Source organism: Oncorhynchus keta, chromosome 10, assembly GCF_023373465.1.
Source record: "Oncorhynchus keta strain PuntledgeMale-10-30-2019 chromosome 10, Oket_V2, whole genome shotgun sequence".
Lineage (NCBI taxonomy): Eukaryota > Metazoa > Chordata > Actinopteri > Salmoniformes > Salmonidae > Oncorhynchus > Oncorhynchus keta.
Window position 1 is genome coordinate 15,603,575 of NC_068430.1, and position 23,821 is coordinate 15,627,395.

The 23,821-nt window shown below is 45.2% G+C and overlaps 35 non-coding genes across 35 annotated transcripts; all 35 read left to right on the top strand.

The window, feature by feature from the left end:
* Nucleotides 1-302: 302 nt before the first annotated feature.
* On the top strand, nt 303-396 carry trnai-uau (transfer RNA isoleucine (anticodon UAU)). Its single transcript has 2 exons — nt 303-340; nt 361-396. It is a non-coding gene; the product is annotated as a tRNA-Ile (tRNA).
* Nucleotides 397-1,822: 1,426 nt separating this feature from the next.
* On the top strand, nt 1,823-1,916 carry trnai-uau (transfer RNA isoleucine (anticodon UAU)). Its single transcript has 2 exons — nt 1,823-1,860; nt 1,881-1,916. It is a non-coding gene; the product is annotated as a tRNA-Ile (tRNA).
* Nucleotides 1,917-3,848: 1,932 nt separating this feature from the next.
* On the top strand, nt 3,849-3,942 carry trnai-uau (transfer RNA isoleucine (anticodon UAU)). The gene is made up of 2 exons: nt 3,849-3,886; nt 3,907-3,942. It is a non-coding gene; the product is annotated as a tRNA-Ile (tRNA).
* A 412-nt stretch (nt 3,943-4,354) lies between these two features.
* On the top strand, nt 4,355-4,448 carry trnai-uau (transfer RNA isoleucine (anticodon UAU)). Its single transcript has 2 exons — nt 4,355-4,392; nt 4,413-4,448. It is a non-coding gene; the product is annotated as a tRNA-Ile (tRNA).
* A 412-nt stretch (nt 4,449-4,860) lies between these two features.
* Nucleotides 4,861-4,954, top strand: trnal-uaa (transfer RNA leucine (anticodon UAA)). Its single transcript has 2 exons — nt 4,861-4,898; nt 4,919-4,954. It is a non-coding gene; the product is annotated as a tRNA-Ile (tRNA).
* Nucleotides 4,955-5,368: 414 nt separating this feature from the next.
* trnai-uau (transfer RNA isoleucine (anticodon UAU)) lies at nt 5,369-5,462 on the top strand. Its single transcript has 2 exons — nt 5,369-5,406; nt 5,427-5,462. It is a non-coding gene; the product is annotated as a tRNA-Ile (tRNA).
* A 412-nt stretch (nt 5,463-5,874) lies between these two features.
* On the top strand, nt 5,875-5,968 carry trnai-uau (transfer RNA isoleucine (anticodon UAU)). Its single transcript has 2 exons — nt 5,875-5,912; nt 5,933-5,968. It is a non-coding gene; the product is annotated as a tRNA-Ile (tRNA).
* A 413-nt stretch (nt 5,969-6,381) lies between these two features.
* trnai-uau (transfer RNA isoleucine (anticodon UAU)) lies at nt 6,382-6,475 on the top strand. The gene is made up of 2 exons: nt 6,382-6,419; nt 6,440-6,475. It is a non-coding gene; the product is annotated as a tRNA-Ile (tRNA).
* A 413-nt stretch (nt 6,476-6,888) lies between these two features.
* On the top strand, nt 6,889-6,982 carry trnai-uau (transfer RNA isoleucine (anticodon UAU)). The gene is made up of 2 exons: nt 6,889-6,926; nt 6,947-6,982. It is a non-coding gene; the product is annotated as a tRNA-Ile (tRNA).
* Nucleotides 6,983-7,394: 412 nt separating this feature from the next.
* trnai-uau (transfer RNA isoleucine (anticodon UAU)) lies at nt 7,395-7,488 on the top strand. Its single transcript has 2 exons — nt 7,395-7,432; nt 7,453-7,488. It is a non-coding gene; the product is annotated as a tRNA-Ile (tRNA).
* Nucleotides 7,489-7,900: 412 nt separating this feature from the next.
* trnai-uau (transfer RNA isoleucine (anticodon UAU)) lies at nt 7,901-7,994 on the top strand. The gene is made up of 2 exons: nt 7,901-7,938; nt 7,959-7,994. It is a non-coding gene; the product is annotated as a tRNA-Ile (tRNA).
* A 413-nt stretch (nt 7,995-8,407) lies between these two features.
* On the top strand, nt 8,408-8,501 carry trnai-uau (transfer RNA isoleucine (anticodon UAU)). Its single transcript has 2 exons — nt 8,408-8,445; nt 8,466-8,501. It is a non-coding gene; the product is annotated as a tRNA-Ile (tRNA).
* A 411-nt stretch (nt 8,502-8,912) lies between these two features.
* Nucleotides 8,913-9,006, top strand: trnai-uau (transfer RNA isoleucine (anticodon UAU)). Its single transcript has 2 exons — nt 8,913-8,950; nt 8,971-9,006. It is a non-coding gene; the product is annotated as a tRNA-Ile (tRNA).
* A 413-nt stretch (nt 9,007-9,419) lies between these two features.
* trnai-uau (transfer RNA isoleucine (anticodon UAU)) lies at nt 9,420-9,513 on the top strand. The gene is made up of 2 exons: nt 9,420-9,457; nt 9,478-9,513. It is a non-coding gene; the product is annotated as a tRNA-Ile (tRNA).
* A 404-nt stretch (nt 9,514-9,917) lies between these two features.
* On the top strand, nt 9,918-10,011 carry trnai-uau (transfer RNA isoleucine (anticodon UAU)). The gene is made up of 2 exons: nt 9,918-9,955; nt 9,976-10,011. It is a non-coding gene; the product is annotated as a tRNA-Ile (tRNA).
* Nucleotides 10,012-10,930: 919 nt separating this feature from the next.
* trnai-uau (transfer RNA isoleucine (anticodon UAU)) lies at nt 10,931-11,024 on the top strand. Its single transcript has 2 exons — nt 10,931-10,968; nt 10,989-11,024. It is a non-coding gene; the product is annotated as a tRNA-Ile (tRNA).
* A 412-nt stretch (nt 11,025-11,436) lies between these two features.
* On the top strand, nt 11,437-11,530 carry trnai-uau (transfer RNA isoleucine (anticodon UAU)). The gene is made up of 2 exons: nt 11,437-11,474; nt 11,495-11,530. It is a non-coding gene; the product is annotated as a tRNA-Ile (tRNA).
* A 411-nt stretch (nt 11,531-11,941) lies between these two features.
* trnai-uau (transfer RNA isoleucine (anticodon UAU)) lies at nt 11,942-12,035 on the top strand. Its single transcript has 2 exons — nt 11,942-11,979; nt 12,000-12,035. It is a non-coding gene; the product is annotated as a tRNA-Ile (tRNA).
* A 413-nt stretch (nt 12,036-12,448) lies between these two features.
* On the top strand, nt 12,449-12,542 carry trnai-uau (transfer RNA isoleucine (anticodon UAU)). The gene is made up of 2 exons: nt 12,449-12,486; nt 12,507-12,542. It is a non-coding gene; the product is annotated as a tRNA-Ile (tRNA).
* A 412-nt stretch (nt 12,543-12,954) lies between these two features.
* Nucleotides 12,955-13,048, top strand: trnai-uau (transfer RNA isoleucine (anticodon UAU)). Its single transcript has 2 exons — nt 12,955-12,992; nt 13,013-13,048. It is a non-coding gene; the product is annotated as a tRNA-Ile (tRNA).
* Nucleotides 13,049-13,461: 413 nt separating this feature from the next.
* trnai-uau (transfer RNA isoleucine (anticodon UAU)) lies at nt 13,462-13,555 on the top strand. The gene is made up of 2 exons: nt 13,462-13,499; nt 13,520-13,555. It is a non-coding gene; the product is annotated as a tRNA-Ile (tRNA).
* Nucleotides 13,556-13,967: 412 nt separating this feature from the next.
* Nucleotides 13,968-14,061, top strand: trnai-uau (transfer RNA isoleucine (anticodon UAU)). The gene is made up of 2 exons: nt 13,968-14,005; nt 14,026-14,061. It is a non-coding gene; the product is annotated as a tRNA-Ile (tRNA).
* Nucleotides 14,062-14,473: 412 nt separating this feature from the next.
* On the top strand, nt 14,474-14,567 carry trnai-uau (transfer RNA isoleucine (anticodon UAU)). The gene is made up of 2 exons: nt 14,474-14,511; nt 14,532-14,567. It is a non-coding gene; the product is annotated as a tRNA-Ile (tRNA).
* Nucleotides 14,568-14,972: 405 nt separating this feature from the next.
* Nucleotides 14,973-15,066, top strand: trnai-uau (transfer RNA isoleucine (anticodon UAU)). Its single transcript has 2 exons — nt 14,973-15,010; nt 15,031-15,066. It is a non-coding gene; the product is annotated as a tRNA-Ile (tRNA).
* Nucleotides 15,067-15,478: 412 nt separating this feature from the next.
* Nucleotides 15,479-15,572, top strand: trnai-uau (transfer RNA isoleucine (anticodon UAU)). Its single transcript has 2 exons — nt 15,479-15,516; nt 15,537-15,572. It is a non-coding gene; the product is annotated as a tRNA-Ile (tRNA).
* Nucleotides 15,573-15,977: 405 nt separating this feature from the next.
* trnai-uau (transfer RNA isoleucine (anticodon UAU)) lies at nt 15,978-16,071 on the top strand. The gene is made up of 2 exons: nt 15,978-16,015; nt 16,036-16,071. It is a non-coding gene; the product is annotated as a tRNA-Ile (tRNA).
* A 413-nt stretch (nt 16,072-16,484) lies between these two features.
* Nucleotides 16,485-16,578, top strand: trnai-uau (transfer RNA isoleucine (anticodon UAU)). The gene is made up of 2 exons: nt 16,485-16,522; nt 16,543-16,578. It is a non-coding gene; the product is annotated as a tRNA-Ile (tRNA).
* Nucleotides 16,579-16,990: 412 nt separating this feature from the next.
* On the top strand, nt 16,991-17,084 carry trnai-uau (transfer RNA isoleucine (anticodon UAU)). Its single transcript has 2 exons — nt 16,991-17,028; nt 17,049-17,084. It is a non-coding gene; the product is annotated as a tRNA-Ile (tRNA).
* A 917-nt stretch (nt 17,085-18,001) lies between these two features.
* trnai-uau (transfer RNA isoleucine (anticodon UAU)) lies at nt 18,002-18,094 on the top strand. The gene is made up of 2 exons: nt 18,002-18,039; nt 18,060-18,094. It is a non-coding gene; the product is annotated as a tRNA-Ile (tRNA).
* A 412-nt stretch (nt 18,095-18,506) lies between these two features.
* On the top strand, nt 18,507-18,600 carry trnai-uau (transfer RNA isoleucine (anticodon UAU)). The gene is made up of 2 exons: nt 18,507-18,544; nt 18,565-18,600. It is a non-coding gene; the product is annotated as a tRNA-Ile (tRNA).
* Nucleotides 18,601-19,012: 412 nt separating this feature from the next.
* Nucleotides 19,013-19,106, top strand: trnai-uau (transfer RNA isoleucine (anticodon UAU)). Its single transcript has 2 exons — nt 19,013-19,050; nt 19,071-19,106. It is a non-coding gene; the product is annotated as a tRNA-Ile (tRNA).
* A 412-nt stretch (nt 19,107-19,518) lies between these two features.
* trnai-uau (transfer RNA isoleucine (anticodon UAU)) lies at nt 19,519-19,612 on the top strand. Its single transcript has 2 exons — nt 19,519-19,556; nt 19,577-19,612. It is a non-coding gene; the product is annotated as a tRNA-Ile (tRNA).
* Nucleotides 19,613-20,022: 410 nt separating this feature from the next.
* On the top strand, nt 20,023-20,116 carry trnai-uau (transfer RNA isoleucine (anticodon UAU)). Its single transcript has 2 exons — nt 20,023-20,060; nt 20,081-20,116. It is a non-coding gene; the product is annotated as a tRNA-Ile (tRNA).
* A 413-nt stretch (nt 20,117-20,529) lies between these two features.
* Nucleotides 20,530-20,622, top strand: trnai-uau (transfer RNA isoleucine (anticodon UAU)). Its single transcript has 2 exons — nt 20,530-20,567; nt 20,588-20,622. It is a non-coding gene; the product is annotated as a tRNA-Ile (tRNA).
* Nucleotides 20,623-21,034: 412 nt separating this feature from the next.
* On the top strand, nt 21,035-21,128 carry trnai-uau (transfer RNA isoleucine (anticodon UAU)). Its single transcript has 2 exons — nt 21,035-21,072; nt 21,093-21,128. It is a non-coding gene; the product is annotated as a tRNA-Ile (tRNA).
* The last annotated feature ends 2,693 nt before the right edge of the window (nt 21,129-23,821 follow it).

The window sequence follows — 23,821 nt, forward strand, 5'->3', positions numbered from 1 at the left end:
GGCACATCTCGGATTCAAATCCATAGTCTTCTGTATCACCAGCTATGCCTGACACGTCAGCAATGCAGAGTGGCAAGCCTGCTCGAAAGTCCAGGTGAATGGCTGTTTGCAAAGTGAGTTGGTGCTTCGGCTCAGACAAGAATCACCCCATTTGTGGTATCGACCCTACGATTCTGAGATTAAGAGGCTCATGCTCAAACGCCTGAGCTTGCCAGGCAGGTCAATTGTAGTACTGACTTGGACTGAATATCGTACAGCTATGTTTGTGCAAAAAATGGTGATCAGTGATACTTATTTGCATAGCTCCTGTGGCGCAGTCGGTTAGCGCGTGGTACTTATACAGCAGTATGCAGTGAAGCAATGCCGAGGTTGTGAGTTCGAGCCTCACCAGGAGCAATTGCTTTTCTTGAACCCTCTGCCTGTCTACTTCTTGTCCAGAAAATGATCATTTATTCAATCTATTTCATAAGTAGTTGGTATGTCATTGAGATAACAGGTCAGAGTGCAGGCACATCTCGGATTCAAATCAATAGTCTTCTGCATCACCAGCTATGCCTGACACGTCAGCAATGCAGAGTGGCAAGCCTGCTCGAAAGTCCAGGTGAATGGCTGTTTGCAAAGTGAGTTGGTGCTTCGGCTCAGACAAGAATCCACCCCATTTGTGATATCGACCCTACGATTCTGAGATAAGAGGCTCATGCTCAAACGCCTGAGCTTGCCAGGCAGGTCAATTGTAGTACTGATTTGGATTGAATATCGTACAGCTATGTTTGTGGAAAATATTTTGATCAGTGACAGTTCTTCGCATAGCTCCTGTGGCGCAGTCGGTTAGCGCGTGGTACTTATACAGCAGTATGCAGTGAAGCAATGCTGAGGTTGTGAAGTCGAGCCTCACCAGGAGCAATTGCTTTTCTTGAACCCTCTTCCTGTCTACTTCTTGTCCAGAAAATGATAATTTATTCAATCTATTTCATAAGTAATTGGTATGTCATTGAGATAACAGGTCAGAGTGCAGGCACATCTCGGATTCAAATCCATAGTCTTCTGTATCACCAGCTATGCCTGACACGTCAGCAATGCAGAGTGGCAAGCCTGCTCGAAAGTCCAGGTGAATGGCTGTTTGCAAAGTGAGTTGGTGCTTCGGCTCAGACAAGAATCACCCCATTTGTGGTATCGACCCTACGATTCTGAGATTAAGAGGCTCATGCTCAAACGCCTGAGCTTGCCAGGCAGGTCAATTGTAGTACTGACTTGGACTGAATATCGTGCAGCTATGTTTGTGCAAAATATTTTGATCAGTGACTGTTCTTTGCATAGCTCCTGTGGCGCAGTCGGTTAGTGCGTGGTACTTATACAGCAGTATGCAGTGAAGCAATGCTGAGGTTGTGAAGTCGAGCCTCACCAGGAGCAATTGCTTTTCTTGAACCCTCTGCCTGTCTACTTCTTGTACAGAAAATGATAATTTATTCAATCTATTTCATAAGTAGTTGGTATGTCATTGAGATAACAGGTCAGAGTGCAGGCACATCTCGGATTCAAATCCATAGTCTTCTGTATCACCAGCTATGCCTGACACGTCAGCAATGCAGAGTGGCAAGCCTGCTCGAAAGTCCAGGTGAATGTCTGTTTGCAAAGTGAGTTGGTGCTTCGGCTCAGACAAGAATCACCCCATTTGTGGTATCGACCCTACGATTCTGAGATTAAGAGGCTCATGCTCAACGCCTGAGCTTGCCAGGCAGGTCAATTGTAGTACTGACTTGGACTGAATATCGTACAGCTATGTTTGTGCAAAAAATGGTGATCAGTGATACTTATTTGCATAGCTCCTGTGGCGCAGTCGGTTAGCGCGTGGTGCTTATACAGCAGTATGCAGTGAAGCAATGCCGAGGTTGTGAGTTTGAGCCTCACCAGGAGCAATTGCTTTTCTTGAACCCTCTGCCTGTCTACTTCTTGTCCTGAAAAGGATCATTTATTCAATCTATTTCATAAGTAGTTGGTATGTCATTGAGATAACAGGTCAGAGTGCAGGCACATCTCGGATTCAAATCCATAGTCTTCTGTATCACCAGCTATGCCTGACACGTCAGCAATGCAGAGTGGCAAGCCTGCTCGAAAGTCCAGGTGAATGGCTGTTTGCAAAGTGAGTTGGTGCTTCGGCTCAGACAAGAATCACCCCATTTGTGGTATCGACCCTACGATTCTGAGATTAAGAGGCTCATGCTCAAACGCCTGAGCTTGCCAGGCAGGTCAATTGTAGTACTGATTTGGACTGAATATCGTGCAGCTATGTTTGTGCAAAATATTTTGATCAGTGACAGTTCTTTGCATAGCTCCTGTGGCGCAGTCGGTTAGTGCGTGGTACTTATACAGCAGTATGCAGTGAAGCAATGCTGAGGTTGTGAAGTCGAGCCTCACCAGGAGCAATTGCTTTTCTTGAACCCTCTGCCTGTCTACTTCTTGTCCAGAAAATGATCATTTATTCAATCTATTTCATAAGTAGTTGGTATGTCATTGAGATAACAGGTCAGAGTGCAGGCACATCTCGGATTCAAATCCATAGTCTTCTGTATCACCAGCTATGCCTGACACGTCAGCAATGCAGAGTGGCAAGCCTGCTCGAAAGTCCAGGTGAATGGCTGTTTGCAAAGTGAGTTGGTGCTTCGGCTCAGACAAGAATCCCCCCATTTGTGATATCGACCCTACGATTCTGAGATAAGAGGCTCATGCTCAAACGCCTGAGCTTGCCAGGCAGGTCAATTGTAGTACTGATTTGGACTGAATATCGTGCAGCTATGTTTGTGCAAAATATTTTGATCAGTGACAGTTCTTTGCATAGCTCCTGTGGCGCAGTCGGTTAGTGCGTGGTACTTATACAGCAGTATGCAGTGAAGCAATGCTGAGGTTGTGAAGTCGAGCCTCACCAGGAGCAATTGCTTTTCTTGAACCCTCTGCCTGTCTACTTCTTGTCCAGAAAAGGATCATTTATTCAATCTATTTCATAAGTAGTTGGTATGTCATTGAGATAACAGGTCAGAGTGCAGGCACATCTCGGATTCAAATCCATAGTCTTCTGTATCACCAGCTATGCCTGACACGTCAGCAATGCAGAGTGGCAAGCCTGCTCGAAAGTCCAGGTGAATGGCTGTTTGCAAAGTGAGTTGGTGCTTCGGCTCAGACAAGAATCACCCCATTTGTGGTATCGACCCTACGATTCTGAGATTAAGAGGCTCATGCTCAAACGCCTGAGCTTGCCAGGCAGGTCAATTGTAGTACTGACTTGGACTGAATATCGTGCAGCTATGTTTGTGCAAAATATTTTGATCAGTGACAGTTCTTTGCATAGCTCCTGTGGCGCAGTCGGTTAGTGCGTGGTACTTATACAGCAGTATGCAGTGAAGCAATGCTGAGGTTGTGAAGTCGAGCCTCACCAGGAGCAATTGCTTTTCTTGAACCCTCTGCCTGTCTACTTCTTGTCCAGAAAATGATCATTTATTCAATCTATTTCATAAGTAGTTGGTATGTCATTGAGATAACAGGTCAGAGTGCAGGCACATCTCGGATTCAAATCAATAGTCTTCTGCATCACCAGCTATGCCTGACACGTCAGCAATGCAGAGTGGCAAGCCTGCTCGAAAGTCCAGGTGAATGGCTGTTTGCAAAGTGAGTTGGTGCTTCGGCTCAGACAAGAATCCCCCCATTTGTGATATCGACCCTACGATTCTGAGATAAGAGGCTCATGCTCAAACGCCTGAGCTTGCCAGGCAGGTCAATTGTAGTACTGATTTGGACTGAATATCGTACAGCTAAGTTTGTGCAAAAAATGGTGATCAGTGATACTTATTTGCATAGCTCCTGTGGCGCAGTCGGTTAGCGCGTGGTACTTATACAGCAGTATGCAGTGAAGCAATGCTGAGGTTGTGAGTTCGAGCCTCACCAGGAGCAATTTCTTTTCTTGAACCCTCTGCCTGTCTACTTCTTGTCCAGAAAAGGATCATTTATTCAATCTATTTCATAAGTAGTTGGTATGTCATTGAGATAACAGGTCAGAGTGCAGGCACATCTAGGATTCCAATCCATAGTCTTCTGTATCACCAGCTATGCCTGACACGTCAGCAATGCAGAGTGGCAAGCCTGCTCGAAAGTCCAGGTGAATGGCTGTTTGCAAAGTGAGTTGGTGCTTCGGCTCAGACAAGAATCCCCCCATTTGTGATATCGACCCTACGATTCTGAGATAAGAGGCTCATGCTCAAACGCCTGAGCTTGCCAGGCAGGTCAATTGTAGTACTGACTTGGACTGAATATCGTACAGCTATGTTTGTGCAAAAAATGGTGATCAGTGATACGTATTTGCATAGCTCCTGTGGCGCAGTTGTTTAGCGCGTGGTACTTATACAGCAGTATGCAGTGAAGCAATGCCGAGGTTGTGAGTTCGAGCCTCACCAGGAGCAATTGCTTTTCTTGAACCCTCTTCCTGTCTACTTCTTGTCCAGAAAATGACAATTTATTCAATCTATTTCATAAGTAGTTGGTATGTCATTGAGATAACAGGTCAGAGTGCAGGCACATCTAGGATTCCAATCCATAGTCTTCTGTATCACCAGCTATGCCTGACACGTCAGCAATGCAGAGTGGCAAGCCTGCTCGAAAGTCCAGGTGAATGGCTGTTTGCAAAGTGAGTTGGTGCTTCGGCTCAGACAAGAATCCCCCCATTTGTGATATCGACCCTACGATTCTGAGATAAGAGGCTCATGCTCAAACGCCTGAGCTTGCCAGGCAGGTCAATTGTAGTACTGATTTGGACTGAATATCGTACAGCTAAGTTTGTGCAAAAAATGGTGATCAGTGATACTTATTTGCATAGCTCCTGTGGCGCAGTCGGTTAGCGCGTGGTACTTATACAGCAGTATGCAGTGAAGCAATGCTGAGGTTGTGAGTTCGAGCCTCACCAGGAGCAATTGCTTTTCTTGAACCCTCTGCCTGTCTACTTCTTGTCCAGAAAAGGATCATTTATTCAATCTATTTCATAAGTAGTTGGTATGTCATTGAGATAACAGGTCAGACTGCAGGCACATCTCGGATTCAAATCCATAGTCTTCTGTATCACCAGCTATGTCTGACACGTCAGCAATGCAGAGTGGCAAGCCTGCTCGAAAGTCCAGGTGAATGGCTGTTTGCAAAGTGAGTTGGTGCTTCGGCTCAGACAAGAATCCCCCCATTTGTGGTATCGACCCTACGATTCTGAGATTAAGAGGCTCATGCTCAAACGCCTGAGCTTGCCAGGCAGGTCAATTGTAGTACTGACTTGGACTGAATATCGTACAGCTATGTTTGTGCAAAAAAATGGTGATCAGTGATACTTATTTGCATAGCTCCTGTGGCGCAGTCGGTTAGCGCGTGGTACTTATACAGCAGTATGCAGTGAAGCAATGCCGAGGTTGTGAGTTCGAGCCTCACCAGGAGCAATTGCTTTTCTTGAACCCTCTCCCTGTCTACTTCTTGTCCAGAAAATGATCATTTATTCAATCTATTTCATAAGTAGTTGGTATGTCATTGAGATAACAGGTCAGAGTGCAGGCACATATCGGATTCAAATCAATAGTCTTCTGCATCACCAGCTATGCCTGACACGTCAGCAATGCAGAGTGGCAAGCCTGCTCGAAAGTCCAGGTGAATGGCTGTTTGCAAAGTGAGTTGGTGCTTCGGCTCAGACAAGAATCACCCCATTTGTGATATCGACCCTACGATTCTGAGATAAGAGGCTCATGCTCAAACGCCTGAGCTTGCCAGGCAGGACAATTGTAGTACTGATTTGGACTGAATATCGTGCAGCTATGTTTGTGCAAAATATTTTGATCAGTGACAGTTCTTTGCATAGCTCCTGTGGCGCAGTCGGTTAGTGCGTGGTACTTATACAGCAGTATGCAGTGAAGCAATGCTGAGGTTGTGAGTTCGAGCCTCACCAGGAGCAATTGCTTTTCTTGAACCCTCTGCCTGTCTACTTCTTGTCCAGAAAAGGATCATTTATTCAATCTATTTCATAAGTAGTTGGTATGTCATTGAGATAACAGGTCAGAGTGCAGGCACATCTCGGATTCAAATCCATAGTCTTCTGTATCACCAGCTATGCCTGACACGTCAGCAATGCAGAGTGGCAAGCCTGCTCGAAAGTCCAGGTGAATGGCTGTTTGCAAAGTGAGTTGGTGCTTCGGCTCAGACAAGAATCACCCCATTTGTGGTATCGACCCTACGAATCTGAGATTAAGAGGCTCATGCTCAAACGCCTGAGCTTGCCAGGCAGGTCAATTGTAGTACTGACTTGGACTGAATATCGTACAGCTATGTTTGTGCAAAATATGGTGATCAGTGATTCTTATTTGCATAGCTCCTGTGGCGCAGTCGGTTAGCGCGTGGTACTTATACAGCAGTATGCAGTGAAGCAATGCCGAGGTTGTGAGTTCGAGCCTCACCAGGAGCAATTGCTTTTCTTGAACCCTCTTCCTGTCTACTTCTTGTCCAGAAAATGATAATTTATTCAATCTATTTCATAAGTAGTTGGTATGTCATTGAGATAACAGGTCAGAGTGCAGGCACATCTCGGATTCAAATCCATAGTCTTCTGTATCACCAGCTATGCCTGACACGTCAGCAATGCAGAGTGGCAAGCCTGCTCGAAAGTCCAGGTGAATGGCTGTTTGCAAAGTGAGTTGGTGCTTCGGCTCAGACAAGAATCACCCCATTTGTGGTATCGACCCTACGATTCTGAGATTAAGAGGCTCATGCTCAAACGCCTGAGCTTGCCAGGCAGGTCAATTGTAGTACTGACTTGGACTGAATATCGTACAGCTATGTTTGTGCAAAATATTGTGATCAGTGACAGTTCTTTGCATATCTCCTGTGGCGCAGTCGGTTAGCGCGTGGTACTTATACAGCAGTATGCAGTGAAGCAATGCCGAGGTTGTGAGTTCGAGCCTCACCAGGAGCAATTGCTTTTCTTGAACCCTCTTCCTGTCTACTTCTTGTCCAGAAAAGGATAATTTATTCAATCTATTTCATAAGTAGTTGGTATGTCATTGAGATAACAGGTCAGAGTGCAGGCACATCTAGGATTCAAATCCATAGTCTTCTGTATCACCAGCTATGCCTGACACGTCAGCAATGCAGAGTGGCAAGCCTGCTCGAAAGTCCAGGTGAATGGCTGTTTGCAAAGTGAGTTGGTGCTTCGGCTCAGACAAGAATCCCCCCATTTGTAATATCGACCCTACGATTCTGAGATAAGAGGCTCATGCTCAAACGCCTGAGCTTGCCAGGCAGGTCAATTGTAGTACTGATTTGGACTGAATATCGTACAGCTAAGTTTGTGCAAAAAATGGTGATCAGTGATACTTATTTGCATAGCTCCTGTGGCGCAGTCGGTTAGTGCGTGGTACTTATACAGCAGTATGCAGTGAAGCAATGCCGAGGTTGTGAGTTCGAGCCTCACCAGGAGCAATTTCTTTTCTTGAACCCTCTTCCTGTCTACTTCTTGTCCAGAAAAGGATAATTTATTCAATCTATTTCATAAGTAGTTGGTATGTCATTGAGATAACAGGTCAGAGTGCAGGCACATCTAGGATTCAAATCCATAGTCTTCTGTATCACCAGCTATGCCTGACACGTCAGCAATGCAGAGTGGCAAGCCTGCTCGAAAGTCCAGGTGAATGGCTGTTTGCAAAGTGAGTTGGTGCTTCGGCTCAGACAAGAATCCCCCATTTGTTATATCGACCCTACGATTCTGAGATTAAGAGGCTCATGCTCAAACGCCTGAGCTTGCCAGGCAGGTCAATTGTAGTACTGATTTGGACTGAATATCGTGCAGCTATGTTTGTGCAAAATATTTTGATCAGTGACAGTTCTTTGCATAGCTCCTGTGGCGCAGTCGGTTAGCGCGTGGTACTTATACAGCAGTATGCAGTGAAGCAATGCCGAGGTTGTGAGTTCGAGCCTCACCAGGAGCAATTGCTTTTCTTGAACCCTCTGCCTGTCTACTTCTTGTCCAGAAAAGGATCATTTATTCAATCTATTTCATAAGTAGTTGGTATGTCATTGAGATAACAGGTCAGAGTGCAGGCACATCTCGGATTCAAATCCATAGTCTTCTGTATCACCAGCTATGCCTGACACGTCAGCAATGCAGAGTGGCAAGCCTGCTCGAAAGTCCAGGTGAATGGCTGTTTGCAAAGTGAGTTGGTGCTTCGGCTCAGACAAGAATCACCCCATTTGTGGTATCGACCCTACGATTCTGAGATTAAGAGGCTCATGCTCAAACGCCTGAGCTTGCCAGGCAGGTCAATTGTAGTACTGACTTGGACTGAATATCGTACAGCTATGTTTGTGCAAAAAATGGTGATCAGTGATACTTATTTGCATAGCTCCTGTGGCGCAGTCGGTTAGCGCGTGGTACTTATACAGCAGTATGCAGTGAAGCAATGCTGAGGTTGTGAGTTCGAGCCTCACCAGGAGCAATTGCTTTTCTTGAACCCTCTTCCTGTCTACTTCTTGTCCAGAAAAGGATAATTTATTCAATCTATTTCATAAGTAGTTGGTATGTCATTGAGATAACAGGTCAGAGTGCAGGCACATCTAGGATTCCAATCCATAGTCTTCTGTATCACCAGCTATGCCTGACACGTCAGCAATGCAGAGTGGCAAGCCTGCTCGAAAGTCCAGGTGAATGGCTGTTTGCAAAGTGAGTTGGTGCTTCGGCTCAGACAAGAATCCCCCCATTTGTAATATCGACCCTACGATTCTGAGATAAGAGGCTCATGCTCAAACGCCTGAGCTTGCCAGGCAGGTCAATTGTAGTACTGACTTGGACTGAATATCGTACAGCTATGTTTGTGCAAAAATGGTGATCAGTGATTCTTATTTGCATAGCTCCTGTGGCGCAGTCGGTTAGCGCGTGGTACTTATACAGCAGTATGCAGTGAAGCAATGCCGAGGTTGTGAGTTCGAGCCTCACCAGGAGCAATTTCTTTTCTTGAACCCTCTTCCTGTCTACTTCTTGTCCAGAAAAGGATAATTTATTCAATCTATTTCATAAGTAGTTGGTATGTCATTGAGATAACAGGTCAGAGTGCAGGCACATCTCGGATTCAAATCCATAGTCTTCTGTATCACCAGCTATGCCTGACACGTCAGCAATGCAGAGTGGCAAGCCTGCTCGAAAGTCCAGGTGAATGGCTGTTTGCAAAGTGAGTTGGTGCTTCGGCTCAGACAAGAATCACCCCATTTGTGGTATCGACCCTACGAATCTGAGATTAAGAGGCTCATGCTCAAACGCCTGAGCTTGCCAGGCAGGTCAATTGTAGTACTGACTTGGACTGAATATCGTACAGCTATGTTTGTGCAAAATATGGTGATCAGTGACACTTCTTTGCATAGCTCCTGTGGCGCAGTCGGTTAGCGTGTGGTACTTATACAGCAGTATGCAGTGAAGCAATGCCGAGGTTGTGAGTTCGATCCTCACCAGGAGCAATTTCTTTTCTTGAACTGTCTACTTCTTGTCCAGAAAAGGAACGTTTATTCAATCTATTTCATAAGAAGTTGGTATGTCGTTGAGATAACAGGACAGAGTGCAGGCACATCTCGGATTCAAATCAATAGTCTTCTGCATCACCAGCTATGCCTGACACATCAGCAATGCAGAGTGGCAAGCCTGCTCGAAAGTCCAGGTGAATGGCTGTTTGCAAAGTGAGTTGGTGCTTCGGCTCAGACAAGAATCACCCCATTTGTGATATCGACCCTACGATTCTGAGATAAGAGGCTCATGCTCAAACGCCTGAGCTTGCCAGGCAGGTCAATTGTAGTACTGATTTGGACTGAATATCGTGCAGCTATGTTTGTGCAAAATATTTTGATCAGTGACAGTTCTTTGCATAGCTCCTGTGGCGCAGTCGGTTAGTGCGTGGTACTTATACAGCAGTATGCAGTGAAGCAATGCTGAGGTTGTGAGTTCGAGCCTCACCAGGAGCAATTTCTTTTCTTGAACCCTCTTCCTGTCTACTTCTTGTCCAGAAAATGATAATTTATTCAATCTATTTCATAAGTAGTTGGTATGTCATTGAGATAACAGGTCAGAGTGCAGGCACATCTCGGATTCAAATCCATAGTCTTCTGCATCACCAGCTATGCCTGACACGTCAGCAATGCAGAGTGGCAAGCCTGCTCGAAAGTCCAGGTGAATGGCTGTTTGCAAAGTGAGTTGGTGCTTCGGCTCAGACAAGAATCCCCCCATTTGTGATATCGACCCTACGATTCTGAGATAAGAGGCTCATGCTCAAACGCCTGAGCTTGCCAGGCAGGTCAATTGTAGTACTGATTTGGACTGAATATCGTGCAGCTATGTTTGTGAAAAAATTTTTGATCAGTGACAGTTCTTTGCATAGCTCCTGTGGCGCAGTCGGTTAGTGCGTGGTACTTATACAGCAGTATGCAGTGAAGCAATGCTGAGGTTGTGAAGTCGAGCCTCACCAGGAGCAATTGCTTTTCTTGAACCCTCTGCCTGTCTACTTCTTGTCCAGAAAAGGATAATTTATTCAATCTATTTCATAAGTAGTTGGTATGTCATTGAGATAACAGGTCAGAGTGCAGGCACATCTCGGATTCAAATCCATAGTCTTCTGTATCACCAGCTATGCCTGACACGTCAGCAATGCAGAGTGGCAAGCCTGCTCGAAAGTCCAGGTGAATGGCTGTTTGCAAAGTGAGTTGGTGCTTCGGCTCAGACAAGAATCACCCCATTTGTGGTATCGACCCTACGAATCTGAGATTAAGAGGCTCATGCTCAAACGCCTGAGCTTGCCAGGCAGGTCAATTGTAGTACTGACTTGGACTGAATATCGTACAGCTATGTTTGTGCAAAATATGGTGATCAGTGATACTTATTTGCATAGCTCCTGTGGCGCAGTCGGTTAGCGCGTGGTACTTATACAGCAGTATGCAGTGAAGCAATGCCGAGGTTGTGAGTTCGAGCCTCACCAGGAGCAATTGCTTTTCTTGAACCCTCTTCCTGTCTACTTCTTGTCCAGAAAAGGATAATTTATTCAATCTATTTCATAAGTAGTTGGTATGTCATTGAGATAACAGGTCAGAGTGCAGGCACATCTCGGATTCAAATCCATAGTCTTCTGTATCACCAGCTATGCCTGACACGTCAGCAATGCAGAGTGGCAAGCCTGCTCGAAAATCCAGGTGAATGGCTGTTTGCAAAGTGAGTTGGTGCTTCGGCTCAGACAAGAATCCCCCCATTTGTGATATCGACCCTACGATTCTGAGATAAGAGGCTCATGCTCAAACGCCTGAGCTTGCCAGGCAGGTCAATTGTAGTACTGACTTGGACTGAATATCGTACAGCTATGTTTGTGCAAAAAATGGTGATCAGTGATAGTTATTTGCATAGCTCCTGTGGCGCAGTCGGTTAGCGCGTGGTACTTATACAGCAGTATGCATTGAAGCAATGCTGAGGTTGTGAGTTCGAGCCTCACCAGGAGCAACTGCTTTTCTTGAACCCTCTTACTGTCTACTTCTTGTCCAGAAAAGGATAATTTATTCAATCTATTTCATAAGTAGTTGGTATGTCATTGAGATAACAGGTCAGAGTGCAGGCACATCTAGGATTCCAATCCATAGTCTTCTGTATCACCAGCTATGCCTGACACATCAGCAATGCAGAGTGGCAAGCCTGCTCGAAAGTCCAGGTGAATGGCTGTTTGCAAAGTGAGTTGGTGCTTCGGCTCAGACAAGAATCCCCCATTTGTGATATCGACCCTACGATTCTGAGATAAGAGGCTCATGCTCAAACGCCTGAGCTTGCCAGGCAGGTCAATTGTAGTACTGATTTGGACTGAATATCGTACAGCTATGTTTGTGCAAAATATGGTGATCAGTGACAGTTCTTTGCATAGCTCCTGTGGCGCAGTCGGTTAGCACGTGGTACTTATACAGCAGTATGCAGTGAAGCAATGCCGAGGTTGTGAGTTTGAGCCTCACCAGGAGCAATTGCTTTTCTTGAACCCTCTGCCTGTCTACTTCTTGTACAGAAAATGATAATTTATTCAATCTATTTCATAAGTAGTTGGTATGTCATTGAGATAACAGGTCAGAGTGCAGGCACATCTCGGATTCAAATCCATAGTCTTCTGTATCACCAGCTATGCCTGACACGTCAGCAATGCAGGGTGGCAAGACTGCTCGAAAGTCCAGGTGAATGGCTGTTTGCAAAGTGAGTTGGTGCTTCGGCTCAGACAAGAATCACCCCATTTGTGGTATCGACCCTACGATTCTGAGATTAAGAGGCTCATGCTCAAACGCCTGAGCTTGCCAGGCAGGTCAATTGTAGTACTGATTTGGACTGAATATCGTACAGCTATGTTTGTGCAAAATATTTTGATCAGTGACACTTATTTGCATAGCTCCTGTGGCGCAGTCGGTTAGCGCGTGGTACTTATACAGCAGTATGCAGTGAAGCAATGCTGAGGTTGTGAGTTCGAGCCTCACCAGGAGCAATTGCTTTTCTTGAACCCTCTTCCTGTCTACTTCTTGTCCAGAAAAGGATAATTTATTCAATCTATTTCATAAGTAGTTGGTATGTCATTGAGATAACAGGTCAGAGTGCAGGCACAGCTACGATTCAAATGCATAGTGTTCTGCGTCACCAGCTATGCCTGACACGTCAGCAATGCAGAGTGGCAAGCCTGCTCGAAAGTCCAGGTGAATGGCTGTTTGCAAAGTGAGTTGGTGCTTCGGCTCAGACAAGAATCACCCCATTTGTGATATCGACCCTACGATTCTGAGATAAGAGGCTCATGCTCAAACGCCTGAGCTTGCCAGGCAGGTCAATTGTAGTACTGATTTGGATTGAATATCGTACAGCTATGTTTGTGGAAAATATTTTGATCAGTGACAGTTCTTTGCATAGCTCCTGTGGCGCAGTCGGTTAGTGCGTGGTAGTTATACAGCAGTATGCAGTGAAGCAATGCTGAGGTTGTGAGTTCGAGCCTCACCAGGAGCAATTGCTTTTCTTGAACCCTCTGCCTGTCTACTTCTTGTCCAGAAAAGGATAATTTATTCAATCTATTTCATAAGTAGTTGGTATGTCATTGAGATAACAGGTCAGAGTGCAGGCACATCTCGGATTCAAATCCATAGTCTTCTGTATCACCAGCTATGCCTGACACGTCAGCAATGCAGAGTGGCAAGCCTGCTCGAAAGTCCAGGTGAATGGCTGTTTGCAAAGTGAGTTGGTGCTTCGGCTCAGACAAGAATCACCCCATTTGTGGTATCGACCCTACGATTCTGAGATTAAGAGGCTCATGCTCAAACGCCTGAGCTTGCCAGGCAGGTCAATTGTAGTACTGACTTGGACTGAATATCGTACAGCTATGTTTGTGCAAAAAATGGTGATCAGTGATACTTATTTGCATAGCTCCTGTGGCGCAGTCGGTTAGCGCGTGGTACTTATACAGCAGTATGCAGTGAAGCAATGCCGAGGTTGTGAGTTCGAGCCTCACCAGGAGCAATTGCTTTTCTTGAACCCTCTCCCTGTCTACTTCTTGTCCAGAAAAGGATAATTTATTCAATCTATTTCATAAGTAGTTGGTATGTCATTGAGATAACAGGTCAGAGTGCAGGCACATCTCGGATTCAAATCCATAGTCTTCTGTATCACCAGCTATGCCTGACACGTCAGCAATGCAGAGTGGCAAGCCTGCTCGAAAGTCCAGGTGAATGGCTGTTTGCAAAGTGAGTTGGTGCTTCGGCTCAGACAAGAATCCCCCATTTGTGATATCGACCCTACGATTCTGAGATTAAGAGGCTCATGCTCAAACGCCTGAGCTTGCCAGGCAGGTCAATTGTAGTACTGACTTGGACTGAATATCGTGCAGCTATGTTTGTGCAAAATATTTTGATCAGTGACAGTTCTTTGCATAGCTCCTGTGGCGCAGTCGGTTATTGCGTGGTACTTATACAGCAGTATGCAGTGAAGCAATGCCGAGGTTGTGAGTTCGAGCCTCACCAGGAGCAATTGCTTTTCTTGAACCCTCTTCCTGTCTACTTCTTGTCCAGAAAATGATAATTCATTCAATCTATTTCATAAGTAGTTGGTATGTCATTGAGATAACAGGTCAGAGTGCAGGCACATCTCGGATTCAAATCCATAGTCTTCTGTATCACCAGCTATGCCTGACACGTCAGCAATGCAGAGTGGCAAGCCTGCTCGAAAGTCCAGGTGAATGGCTGTTTGCAAAGTGAATTGGTGCTTCGGCTCAGACAAGAATCACCCCATTTGTGATATCGACCCTACGATTCTGAGATAAGAGGCTCATGCTCAAACGCCTGAGCTTGCCAGGCAGGTCAATTGTAGTACTGACTTGGACTGAATATCGTACAGCTATGTTTGTGCAAAATATGGTGATCAGTGATACTTATTTGCATAGCTCCTGTGGCGCAGTCGGTTAGCGCGTGGTACTTATACAGCAGTATGCAGTGAAGCAATGCCGAGGTTGTGAGTTCGAGCCTCACCAGGAGCAATTGCTTTTCTTGAACCCTCTTCCTGTCTACTTCTTGTCCAGAAAAGGATAATTTATTCAATCTATTTCATAAGTAGTTGGTATGTCATTGAGATAACAGGTCAGAGTGCAGGCACATCTCGGATTCAAATCCATAGTCTTCTGTATCACCAGCTATGCCTGACACGTCAGCAATGCAGAGTGGCAAGCCTGCTCGAAAGTCCAGGTGAATGGCTGTTTGCAAAGTGAGTTGGTGCTTCGGCTCAGACAAGAATCACCCCATTTGTGATATCGATTCTGAGATGAAGAGGCTCATGCTCAAACGCCTGAGCTTGCCAGGCAGGTCAATTGTAGTACTGACTTGGACTGAATATCGTACAGCTATGTTTGTGCAAAATATGGTGATCAGTGATACTTATTTGCATAGCTCCTGTGGCGCAGTCGGTTAGCGCGTGGTACTTATACAGCAGTATGCAGTGAAGCAATGCCGAGGTTGTGAGTTCGAGCCTCACCAGGAGCAATTGCTTTTCTTGAACCCTCTTCCTGTCTACTTCTTGTCCAGAAAAGGATAATTTATTCAATCTATTTCATAAGTAGTTGGTATGTCATTGAGATAACAGGTCAGAGTGCAGGCACATCTCGGATTCAAATCCATAGTCTTCTGTATCACCAGCTATGCCTGACACGTCAGCAATGCAGAGTGGCAAGCCTGCTCGAAAGTCCAGGTGAATGGCTGTTTGCAAAGTGAGTTGGTGCTTCGGCTCAGACAAGAATCACCCCATTTGTGATATCGACCCTACGATTCTGAGATAAGAGGCTCATGCTCAAACGCCTGAGCTTGCCAGGCAGGTCAATTGTAGTACTGATTTGGACTGAATATCGTACAGCTATGTTTGTGCAAAATATTTTGATCAGTGACAGTTATTTGCATAGCTCCTGTGGCGCAGTCGGTTAGTGCGTGGTACTTATACAGCAGTATGCAGTGAAGCAATGCTGAGGTTGTGAGTTCGAGCCTCACCAGGAGCAATTGCTTTTCTTGAACCCTCTGCCTGTCTACTTCTTGTCCAGAAAAGGATAATTTATTCAATCTATTTCATAAGTAGTTGGTATGTCATTGAGATAACAGGTCAGAGTGCAGGCACATCTCGGATTCAAATCCATAGTCTTCTGTATCACCAGCTATGCCTGACACGTCAGCAATGCAGAGTGGCAAGCCTGCTCGAAAGTCCAGGTGAATGGCTGTTTGCAAAGTGAGTTGGTGCTTCGGCTCAGACAAGAATCACCCCATTTGTGTTATCGATTAAGAGGCTCATGCTCAAACGCCTGAGCTTGCCAGGCAGGTCAATTGTAGTACTGACTTGGACTGAATATCGTACAGCTATGTTTGTGCAAAAAATGGTGATCAGTGATACTTATTTAGCTATTTGCATAGCTCCTGTGGCGCAGTCGGTTAGCGCGTGGTACTTATACAGCAGTATGCAGTGAAGCAATGCCGAGGTTGTGAGTTCGAGCCTCACCAGGAGCAATTGCTTTTCTTGAACCCTCTTCCTGTCTACTTCTTGTCCAGAAAAGGATAATTTATTCAATCTATTTCATAAGTAGTTGGTATTTCATTGAGATAACAGGTCAGAGTGCAGGCACATCTAGGATTCCAATCCATAGTCTTCTGTATCACCAGCTATGCCTGACACGTCAGCAATGCAGAATGGCAAGCCTGCTCGAAAGTCCAGGTGAATGGCTGTTTGCAAAGTGAGTTGGTGCTTCGGCTCAGACAAGAATCCCCCCATTTGTGATATCGACCCTACGATTCTGAGATAAGAGGCTCATGCTCAAACGCCTGAGCTTGCCAGGCAGGTCAATTGTAGTACTGATTTGGACTGAATATCGTACAGCTATGTTTGTGCAAAATATGGTGATCAGTGACAGTTTATTTGCATAGCTCCTGTGGCGCAGTCGGTTAGCGCGTGGTACTTATACAGCAGTATGCAGTGAAGCAATGCTGAGGTTGTGAGTTCGAGCCTCACCAGGAGCAATTGCTTTTCTTGAACCCTCTCCTGTCTACTTCTTGTCCAGAAAAGGATAATTTATTCAATCTATTTCATAAGTAGTTGGTATGTCATTGAGATAACAGGTCAGAGTGCAGGCACATCTCGGATTCAAATCCATAGTCTTCTGTATCACCAGCTATGCCTGACACGTCAGCAATGCAGGGTGGCAAGACTGCTCGAAAGTCCAGGTGAATGGCTGTTTGCAAAGTGAGTTGGTGCTTCGGCTCAGACAAGAATCACCCCATTTGTTATATCGACACTACGATTCTGAGATTAAGAGGCTCATGCTCAAACGCCTGAGCTTGCCAGGCAGGTCAATTGTAGTACTGACTTGGACTGAATATCGTACAGCTATGTTTGTGCAAAATATTTTGATCAGTGACAGTTCTTTGCATAGCTCCTGTGGCGCAGTCGGTTAGTGCGTGGTACTTATACAGCAGTATGCAGTGAAGCAATGCTGAGGTTGTGAGTTCGAGCCTCACCAGGAGCAATTGCTTTTCTTGAACCCTCTGCCTGTCTACTTCTTGTCCAGAAAAGGATAATTTATTCAATCTATTTCATAAGTAGTTGGTATGTCATTGAGATAACAGGTCCAAGTGCAGGCACATCTAGGATTCCAATCCATAGTCTTCTGTATCACCAGCTATGCCTGACACGTCAGCAATGCAGAGTGGCAAGCCTGCTCGAAAGTCCAGGTGAATGGCTGTTTGCAAAGTGAGTTGGTGCTTCGGCTCAGACAAGAATCCCCCCATTTGTGATATCGACCCTACGATTCTGAGATAAGAGGCTCATGCTCAAACGCCTGAGCTTGCCAGGCAGGTCAATTGTAGTACTGACTTGGACTGAATATCGTACAGCTATGTTTGTGCAAAAAATGGTGATCAGTGATTCTTATTTGCATAGCTCCTGTGGCGCAGTCTGTTCGCGCGTGGTACTTATACAGCAGTATGCAGTGAAGCAATGCTGAGGTTGTGAGTTCGAGCCTCACCAGGAGCAATTGCTTTTCTTGAACCCTCTTCCTGTCTACTTCTTGTCCAGAAAAGGATAATTTATTCAATCTATTTCATAAGTAGTTGGTATGTCATTGAGATAACAGGTCAGAGTGCAGGCACATCTCGGATTCAAATCCATAGTCTTCTGTATCACCAGCTATGCCTGACACGTCAGCAATGCAGAGTGGCAAGCCTGCTCGAAAGTCCAGGTGAATGGCTGTTTGCAAAGTGAGTTGGTGCTTCGGCTCAGACAAGAATCCCCCATTTGTGATATCGACCCTACGATTCTGAGATAAGAGGCTCATGCTCAAACGCCTGAGCTTGCCAGGCAGGTCAATTGTAGTACTGACTTGGACTGAATATCGTACAGCTATGTTTGTGCAAAATATGGTGATCAGTGATACTTATTTGCATAGCTCCTGTGGCGCAGTCGGTTAGCGCGTGGTACTTATACAGCAGTATGCAGTGAAGCAATGCGAGGTTGTGAGTTCGAGCCTCACCAGGAGCAATTGCTTTTCTTGAACCCTCTTCCTGTCTACTTCTTGTCCAGAAAAGGATAATTTATTCAATCTATTTCATAAGTAGTTGGTATGTCATTGAGATAACAGGTCAGAGTGCAGGCACATCTCGGATTCAAATCCATAGTCTTCTGTATCACCAGCTATGCCTGACACGTCAGCAATGCAGAGTGGCAAGCCTGCTCGAAAGTCCAGGTGAATGGCTGTTTGCAAAGTGAGTTGGTGCTTCGGCTCAGACAAGAATCACCCCATTTGTGATATCGACCCTACGATTCTGAGATAAGAGGCTCATGCTCAAACGCCTGAGCTTGCCAGGCAGGTCAATTGTAGTACTGATTTGGACTGAATATCGTACAGCTATGTTTGTGCAAAATATTTTGATCAGTGACAGTTATTTGCATAGCTCCTGTGGCGCAGTCGGTTAGTGCGTGGTACTTATACAGCAGTATGCAGTGAAGCAATGCTGAGGTTGTGAGTTCGAGCCTCACCAGGAGCAATTGCTTTTCTTGAACCCTCTGCCTGTCTACTTCTTGTCCAGAAAAGGATCATTTATTCAATCTATTTCATAAGTAGTTGGTATGTCATTGAGATAACAGGTCAGAGTGCAGGCACATCTCGGATTCAAATCCATAGTCTTCTGTATCACCAGCTATGCCTGACACGTCAGCAATGCAGAGTGGCAAGCCTGCTCGAAAGTCCAGGTGAATGGCTGTTTGCAAAGTGAATTGGTGCTTCGGCTCAGACAAGAATCACCCCATTTGTGATATCGACCCTACGATTCTGAGATAAGAGGCTCATGCTCAAACGCCTGAGCTTGCCAGGCAGGTCAATTGTAGTACTGACTTGGACTGAATATCGTACAGCTATGTTTGTGCAAAATATGGTGATCAGTGATACTTATTTGCATAGCTCCTGTGGCGCAGTCAGTTAGCGCGTGGTACTTATACAGCAGTATGCAGTGAAGCAATGCCGAGGTTGTGAGTTCGAGCCTCACCAGGAGCAATTGCTTTTCTTGAACCCTCTTCCTGTCTACTTCTTGTCCAGAAAAGGATAATTTATTCAATCTATTTCATAAGTAGTTGGTATGTCATTGAGATAACAGGTCAGAGTGCAGGCACATCTCGGATTCAAATCCATAGTCTTCTGTATCACCAGCTATGCCTGACACGTCAGCAATGCAGAGTGGCAAGCCTGCTCGAAAGTCCAGGTGAATGGCTGTTTGCAAAGTGAGTTGGTGCTTCGGCTCAGACAAGAATCACCCCATTTGTGATATCGACCCTACGATTCTGAGATAAGAGGCTCATGCTCAAACGCCTGAGCTTGCCAGGCAGGTCAATTGTAGTACTGATTTGGACTGAATATCGTACAGCTATGTTTGTGCAAAATATTTTGATCAGTGACAGTTATTTGCATAGCTCCTGTGGCGCAGTCGGTTAGTGCGTGGTACTTATACAGCAGTATGCAGTGAAGCAATGCTGAGGTTGTGAGTTCGAGCCTCACCAGGAGCAATTGCTTTTCTTGAACCCTCTGCCTGTCTACTTCTTGTCCAGAAAAGGATAATTTATTCAATCTATTTCATAAGTAGTTGGTATGTCATTGAGATAACAGGTCAGCGTGCAGGCACATCTCGGATTCAAATCCATAGTCTGCTGTATCACCAGCTATGCCTGACACGTCAGCAATGCAGAGTGGCAAGCCTGTTCGAAAGTCCAGGTGAATGACTGTTTGCAAAGTGAGTTGGTGCTTCGGCTCAGACAAGAATCCCCCCATTTGTGATATCGACCCTACGATTCTGAGATAAGAGGCTCATGCTCAAACGCCTGAGCTTGCCAGGCAGGTCAATTGTAGTACTGATTTGGACTGAATATCGTACAGCTATGTTTGTGCAAAATATGGTGATCAGTGACTTATTTGCATAGCTCCTGTGGCGCAGTCGGTTAGCGCGTGGTACTTATACAGCAGTATGCAGTGAAGCAATGCTGAGGTTGTGAGTTCGAGCCTCACCAGGAGCAATTACTTTTCTTGAACCCTCTGCCTGTCTACTTCTTGTCCAGAAAATGATAATTTATTCAATCTATTTCATAAGTAGTTGGTATGTCATTGAGATAACAGGTCAGATTGCAGGCACATCTCGGATTCAAATCCATAGTCTTCTGTATCACCAGCTATGCCTGACATGTCAGCAATGCAGAGTGGCAAGCCTGCTCGAAAGTCCAGGTGAATGGCTGTTTGCAAAGTGAGTTGGTGCTTCGGCTCAGACAAGAATCACCCCATTTGTGGTATCGACCCTACGATTCTGAGATTAAGAGGCTCATGCTCAAACGCCTGAGCTTGCCAGGCAGGTCAATTGTAGTACTGACTTGGACTGAATATCGTACAGCTATGTTTGTGCAAAATATGGTGATCAGTGATTCTTATTTGCATAGCTCCTGTGGCGCAGTCGGTTAGCGCGTGGTACTTATACAGCAGTATGCAGTGAAGCAATGCGAGGTTGTGAGTTCGAGCCTCACCAGGAGCAATTGCTTTTCTTGAACCCTCTGCCTGTCTACTTCTTGTCCAGAAAAGGATCATTTATTCAATCTATTTCATAAGTAGTTGGTATGTCATTGAGATAACAGGTCAGAGTGCAGGCACATCTCGGATTCAAATCCATAGTCTTCTGTATCACCAGCTATGCCTGACACGTCAGCAATGCAGAGTGGCAAGCCTGCTCGAAAGTCCAGGTGAATGGCTGTTTGCAAAGTGAATTGGTGCTTCGGCTCAGACAAGAATCCCCCCATTTGTGATATCGACCCTACGACTCTGAGATAAGAGGCTCATGCTCAAACGCCTGAGCTTGCCAGGCAGGTCAATTGTAGTACTGATTTGGACTGAATATCGTACAGCTATGTTTGTGCAAAATATGGTGATCAGTGACACTTATTTGCATAGCTCCTGTGGCGCAGTCGGTTAGTGCGTGGTACTTATACAGCAGTATGCAGTGAAGCAATGCTGAGGTTGTGAGTTCGAGCCTCACCAGGAGCAATTGCTTTTCTTGAACCCTCTGCCTGTCTACTTCTTGTCCAGAAAAGGATAATTTATTCAATCTATTTCATAAGTAGTTGGTATGTCATTGAGATAACAGGTCAGAGTGCAGGCACATCTAGGATTCCAATCCATAGTCTTCTGTATCACCAGCTATGCCTGACACGTCAGCAATGCAGAGTGGCAAGCCTGCTCGAAAGTCCAGGTGAATGGCTGTTTGCAAAGTGAGTTGGTGCTTCGGCTCAGACAAGAATCACCCCATTTGTGGTATCGACCCTAGGATTCTGAGATTAAGAGGCTCATGCTCAAACGCCTGAGCTTGCCAGGCAGGTCAATTGTAGTACTGACTTGGACTGAATATCGTACAGCTATGTTTGTGCGAAATATGGTGATCAGTGAATATTTTTTGCATAGCTCCTGTGGCGCAGTCGTTTAGCGCATGGTACTTATACAGCAGTATGCAGTGAAGTAGTGCTGAGGTTGTGAGTTTGAGCCTCAGCAGGAGCAAGTTTTCTTGAACCCTCTGCCTGTCTATTTCTTGTCCAGAAAAGGAGCATTTTTTGCTCCATTTTGGAGGACATTTCACAAGTAATTGCTTTGTCATTGAAATAGGGAAATGCTGCCCCCTATCCCAAACAAGTTTTAAGTTTCAGCCTTTTTCTAAAATTGATTAAATAAAACATTTTCTTCATCAATCTTCACACAATACCCCATAATGACAAAGTGAAAATTACTTCATAAATAATGTAAAAAAAGACTTACCTTATTTACACAAGTATTCAGACCCTTTGCAATGAGACAAGAAATTGAGCTCAGATGCATCCTGTTTACATTAATCATCCTTAAGATGTTTCTACAACTTGATTGGAGTCATCTGTGGTAATTTCAATTGATTGGACATTATTTGGAAAGGCACACACCTGTTTATATAAGGTCCCACATTTGACAGTGCATGTCATAGCAAAAATTAAGCCATGAGGTAGAAGGAATTGTCCGTAGAGCTCCGAGACAGGATTGTATCGAGGCACAGATCTGGGGAACGGTACCAAACATTTCTGCAGCTTTGAAGGTCCCCAAGAACACAGTGGCCTCCATCATTCTTAAAAGGAAGAAGTTTGGAACCAAGACTCTTCCTAGAGCTGGCCACCCAGCCAAACTAAGCAATCAGGGGGAGAAGGACCTTGGTCAGGGAGGTGACCAAGAACCTGATGGTCACACTTACAGAGCTCCAGAGTTCATGTGTGGAGATGGGAGAACATTCCAGAAGGACAAACATCTCTACAGCACTCTACCAAATCAGGCCTTTACGGTAGAGTGGCCAGACGGAAGCCACTGCTCAGTAAAAGGGACATGACAGCCCACTTGGAGTTTGACAAAAGGCACCTAAAGACTCTCATACCACGAGAAACAAGATTCTCTGGTCTGATGAAACCAATATGAGCTATATGGCTTGAATGCCAAGTGTCACTTCTGTAGGAAACCTGGCACCATACCTACTGTGAAGCATGGTGGTGGCAGCATCATGCTGTGGGAATGTTTTTCAGCACCAGGGACTCGGAGACTCGTCAGGATTGAGGGGAAGATGAACGGAGCAAATTATAGAAAGATCCTTGATGAAAACCTGCTCCAGAGCACTCAGTACCTCAGACTGGGGCTAGGTTTCATCTTCCAACAGGACAACGACCCTAAGCACACAGCCAAGACAATGCAGGAGTGGCTTCGGGACAAGCCTCTGAATTTCCTTGAGTGACCCAGACAGAGCCCAGACTTGAACCCGATCGAACATCTCTGGAGAGACCTGAAAATAGCTGTGCAGCGACACTCCCCATCCAACCTGACAGAGATTGAGAGTATCTGCAGAGAAAAATGGGAGAAATGCCCCAAATACAGGTGTGCCAAGCATGTAGTGTCATACCCAAGAAGATTCAAGGCTGTATTCGCTGCCAAAGGTGCTTCAACAAAGTACTGAGTTCAACAAAGAGTCTGAATACTTATGTAAATGTGATATTTCTGTTTAATGAATGTATTATTCCTAAAAACATTTTTTGCTTTGTCATTATGGGATATTGTGTGCAGATTGATGAGGAAAAAAGACAAATGAATCCAGTTTAGAATAATGCTGTAACATAACAAAATGTGGATAAAGTCAAGGGGTCTGAATACTTTCCGAATGCACTGTAAGTGCCCTGATACGACATGTAAAGGTCTTTGAACAATGACATGTTTACTATTGATGTAGTTGTTTTGGTATGCAGGGTTTTCTGACCATGCTTGTTAGAGTTGGGAGTGGGAGGTGGGCCACCTACACTCTTAAAAAAGGGTTCCAAAAGGGTTCTTCGTTTTCCCTCATAGGATAACCCTTTTTGGTTCCAGGTATGACTCTTTTGGGTTCCATGTAGAACCCTCTTATGTAAAATATTCTACAAGGAATGCAAAATGGTTCTACTTGGAACCAAAAGGTTTTTTTCAAAGGGTTCTCTTACAGGGACAGCCGAATAACCTTTTCAGGTTCTAGATAGTACCTGTTTTTCTAAGAGAAATCATCAAGAGAGTCCTCTGCTTTGACTTGAGATCTTATTCTTACATTCAATTTGACCCAGATGGTCAGGGTTATCATAGTTATGCTATACGTGATAGAACAACTAGAATGAACTCTATTGAGAAGATATCGAGTATACTAATGATATTCTGCC